Source organism: Zea mays, chromosome 4, assembly GCF_902167145.1.
Source record: "Zea mays cultivar B73 chromosome 4, Zm-B73-REFERENCE-NAM-5.0, whole genome shotgun sequence".
Lineage (NCBI taxonomy): Eukaryota > Viridiplantae > Streptophyta > Magnoliopsida > Poales > Poaceae > Zea > Zea mays.
This window is the reverse complement of record NC_050099.1, coordinates 158,959,737-158,964,210: the sequence shown is the minus strand read 5'-3', so window position 1 is coordinate 158,964,210 and position 4,474 is coordinate 158,959,737. Positions and strand designations below refer to the sequence as shown.

At 42.8% G+C, this 4,474-nt stretch overlaps 1 long non-coding RNA gene across 1 annotated transcript; it reads left to right on the top strand.

The window, feature by feature from the left end:
• Positions 1-495: 495 nt before the first annotated feature.
• LOC109946052 (uncharacterized) lies at positions 496-3,114 on the top strand. Its single transcript, XR_002269191.2, has 3 exons — positions 496-601; positions 836-1,033; positions 1,108-3,114. It is a non-coding gene; the product is annotated as an uncharacterized lncRNA (long non-coding RNA).
• Positions 3,115-4,474: the final 1,360 nt, after the last annotated feature.

The following is a 4,474-nucleotide window of genomic DNA, read 5'->3' as shown; positions in this document are numbered from 1 at the left end:
TTATTTGAATGGACTATGGAATGTGTTTTGTGAATTATGTGAATGTGTTTTGTGAATTATGTATTTTGCTTGTGAATGTGTATATGTTAATTGTGATAATGTTTATTTTGCTGTGAATTATTAATAGGTGCAGAAAATTCTGTTTTGGGGGGGAAACATCAATTTTCGTCGGCCTCTGTGGTGGCCGACGAAAATAAGTTCCCAGGCTATTTTCGTCGGCCTCAGTGGTGGCCGACGAAAATAGCCTAGGAACTTATTTTCGTCGGCCACCGCAGAGGCCGACGAAAATTGTTGGTCCACTCACTATTTTCGTCGGCATTGGGAAAGCCGACGAAAATAGAATATTTTCGTCGGGACCGACGAAAATAGTTGCCTAATTTCGTCGAATTTATTTTCGGCGGCTATTTTCGTCGGCCTGCCGACGAAAATATTCTATTTTCGTCGGTTTAGGCTTATTTTCGTGGGTTTTTGGTCCACGAAAATTTAGGCGTTTCCTGTAGTGAGAGGTGTTTTGAAATAGAAGAGAGGGTACATATTTGAGCATATGTAGAGCCCAGGTACCTCGCTCTACAACATCAAGGATTATCTCGTCATTCATAAGGTACCCCGCTCTACAACATCAAGCTTATCTCGTCATTTAGATTATGTAGGCTATATGCAAATATTCGTTATACATTGGTTGGATTGCACCCAATATTCTACTTCTTGTTTAAAAATTTGATGCTTTCGTTCCAACTTTTATTTTTATACTTTCTCATAGTCTGCCATTATTGATTAAAGGTCACTTTTAAGAGCTATTGTCATATTGATTTTCCTCATTATCTATCTTTTTTAGAGTTAAAGGCATTTTCTTCAGTCTTTCACTATTAAGACACAATTTCATGCTGCAAAGATATTCAATTGATGATATTGATGACGATATATAAGGGATATCACTCTTGAGCCACATAAGCTTGATGAAGAGATTGTTGAATCTAATCTTGAGCTTGAAGCAAACTTCGTACAGTATAACTATGATGATCGACCACAAAAGGTACTTCATTCTCTTGCCACAAACATGTTTAGCGACAAGGGAGATGAGCTGCTAAGTCTGTTTTTACATGGAAGATGGGAAATGGACAGAAACAGTGAACATGAAGAAGGGTGTGCTAGATGGAAAGGAAACCGGTCAAGCTGATCGAATAAGAAGTCTCTTAACTACTCCAAATCCATCCATGAAATGGAGAAGATTAATGCTAAGCCACTTCAAAAAAAAGGTTGGGTCTAGTCATTGTTGTCTCTATACTAGCAAAGGGAATGCGGAGATACATCTCGAGAAGAAAAAGGCAATGATATGGAGGTGTTTTGTCTTTCATTGATAAAAAATTAGAAATGAGTAGGTGATGAATGTCACATGAATATATTTATCTATTTCAAATTGAAACCAACTTTGTTATTGTACTGGCTTTTGTTCATAATAAAAACACAGAAGGTAATGGAAAATCTACATGCAAATGTTTTGCTAAAGCTTTGATTCATACCTTTTTTGTCTTTGATGATCTGATTGTGACTATTCCTCTTCTTTTTTTCACTTTTTTCTTCCTCAAGCTGGGTCTGGGTTAGCTATACGTCTGAGCGGTCACTTTCCTTTTTTATATATGTGCGCTGTTGTGACTCTTCCTCTTCTTTGTTGTGACTCTTCCTCTTCTTTCTCTATTTCTACTTTTTTTCTTACCTTTATCTTCCTTATGTGGGTTCCACTCTGGCCGACATGCGCACGCACCTTCTTTTTTATATAGCTTTAGACCCTTTTAGCATTTGCCACGTTTCAGTTTCTGGAGATTTCTGGAGGGACCCTTGCTATATGGATGTTATCTGACGGATGACATTATATCAAAGAACAGATCAACGGTATATAGATATCATGGTGACGTGGATGCTCTCCTCAGCGGCGAAAGTGCGCTGCTTTCGTTTTAAAAGATTGGAGACAATACTTGTCCTAAGGCGGTCTCTAGCAACGTCCTCTAAACTTTACTCACTAAAAAAATATTCTTTGTCCTTTACAACACCATCTAAAAGATTCTGTCATCTATATCTTCTTTATATCTAGCAGTGTTTTCTAAATTTCATCCTCTATATCACATAATCTATAACAAAATATTTTTTCAAATAAACCTATACTATTAAACAAAGGGCTTAACATCAGTACATGGCTACTCTTGCTTTTTAAGCAGGACATCCAGAGCAGGGTTGCTGCACGCTGATTTGAGCATAACGATCAAACACCTTCTATACGCGTCCTCTCTAGCATCGCCTCCACTACTAGTTGTCACACTAGGTCTGTTGCACGATTGGCTTGTTCAAGTCGCGACCGCGTTCCATACCAGTGCTCCGTCGTGGCTGCGCGTAGCTCGTGTGGTCGGTGACTTGGCGAAGTGAATGACCGTGGAGAAGATGGCCGGCCGGCGAGTGGCAGTCAAAACTCGGAAACGGTGTAGCGATTCGACGAGGAACAGTGTGCCGCTGCGTGGATAGAGGACACACAGTGAACCACCAGCGGCTGGCATAGACGAACACTGTCTTAGCGGACGCGATAGCGAGCGTTGTTGGACGCCTTACGGACACTAAATTTAACATACCGGACGTTTTAGCGTCCGTTGCTTGAGATAGCCTAACCCTTGACCCTGAACCAAACAACCTTACCTGAAGGTCATCTCATTTCGTCCTGTTCCATGGTTACAACTAAACACGCCCTAGCTTTCTACACTAGACCCGCAAACGAATTCTGGCAAGTGTTCTAAAAAATATTATCTTCAGTGGAGCGAATGACGAGAGCCCATATACCGAATTTCTTTTAAGACCTTGTTCGGGTTATTCACAATATACATGAATTGGATGGAATTGAAAAAAAAATTAAAAAACTTTGACTTACTTGAGATTTAAACACATTCAACCTCACTTAATCCATGTGTATTGAGAGCTAACCGAATAAGCTCTAACGGATCGCCGTCCTCCTCTTTTGGCATGGTGAACCAAAACCTGGAGACCCGTCCCGGTTGGTGACGCCGGTGAAAGGCAAGCAAGCAGTCGAGCCAGAGGGTAAAACGTTTCTGCGGCAAAGCGGCAAAACAGGGTACTTGCTACTCTCCTCTTCTTTTATACCAAAAAACTAATAATAAAAAAAAATCAAGTAACTGAAAAGGCCAGCAGCAGCAGCAGACGCTATCATTGATTGCGTTCCAATCAATGGGCCTGGAATCGTGCAGATAGATTTCACCCCAGTATACAGGTAGTAGCGGGGAATCTTTACACTCCTCTCTGATGAACGATGATGATTGAGAAGGCATTGAAGGGAAACATGTTTGTTGATATCGAACTACCACGTCAAAGCGCAGCCCTTCCGTCAACTGCTAGTATGTTTTTTATTAAAGCCAGTTATTCTGGTGTAGTTATAATTTATAGAGACAAAACACTGTAGAAATAGTAGAAGGTGGTATGAATTAAAGCCAAACAAATATTCGCTGCGGTTTACTGTGGCTTTTAATCCTGTTACGACCGCGGGTTTTACAGTATTTTATCTCCAGATAGGAGCTTCAACTTTAGAGCAGTCGAACGGTCTGTTTGTCATTTCCCTACCGCTTAGTAGTCTAGTACGCTTCAGCGTTAACAAATCCTCCTTCCAGCTATGGAAGCAACTCTAACACGCAAGAATGTTGCTGTCTAGCTGTAAAGGTCTGGTGGTGATGCATGATAAAACAAAAAGAAGAGATGGGTGATGTCCATATAACCAATGATCGAACACTGTCCGAGCGCAAATATAAATTCATGTTCAACCTTTTTTTGTTTGTTTGTTTGTTTGGACTTTGGCCATCAATCCCTACAAGTCAGGTATATAGATTAGCAAGACGAGATAGAAAGTACTATTAGGAGCGTATGGCTTTCGAAATGCAGAGCTGCACGAGACCAGGCCGGCCGTAGGGAGAAGCGCAGTAGTAGTGCCGCAGAAGCTGACCGCGCGGGGCTGCAGCAGCGCAGGCCGCGTCACGCCCGCCGCCCGTGCCACGCGCGCCACACACGTACGTACCCCACCGGGCCGCGGCCGTCGCGCCTGCATCTGCATGTGCCGACTGATGTGCGCTGGGCGGCGCCACCAGCTACCGCGCCGTCGTCGTCAGACGTCAGCCTGCCGTGGCCGTGGAGGGTCCGTTCCGTCGCCTTGCGTCCGCCACGTCACCATCCAAGCCACTGCCGTTTTTTTTTAGAAAAAAAATAATTCGTGGTGGTGGAAGTGGTGGTCTGGTGGAACCATGGGACCATGGTGTTTGGAATTTTGGATATGGCCAGGCCAGCCAAAGCAGTTCAAATGATTGGCTCGGCTGCATTCATTCACACCATATAAAAAAAGGTCATCGGCAGGATTTACTTTAGACACTGTCTGGCTCACGTACTCGGGGCGGTGGTGGTGGTTGTTAGAAAACGAGGTATTTATCAGTTT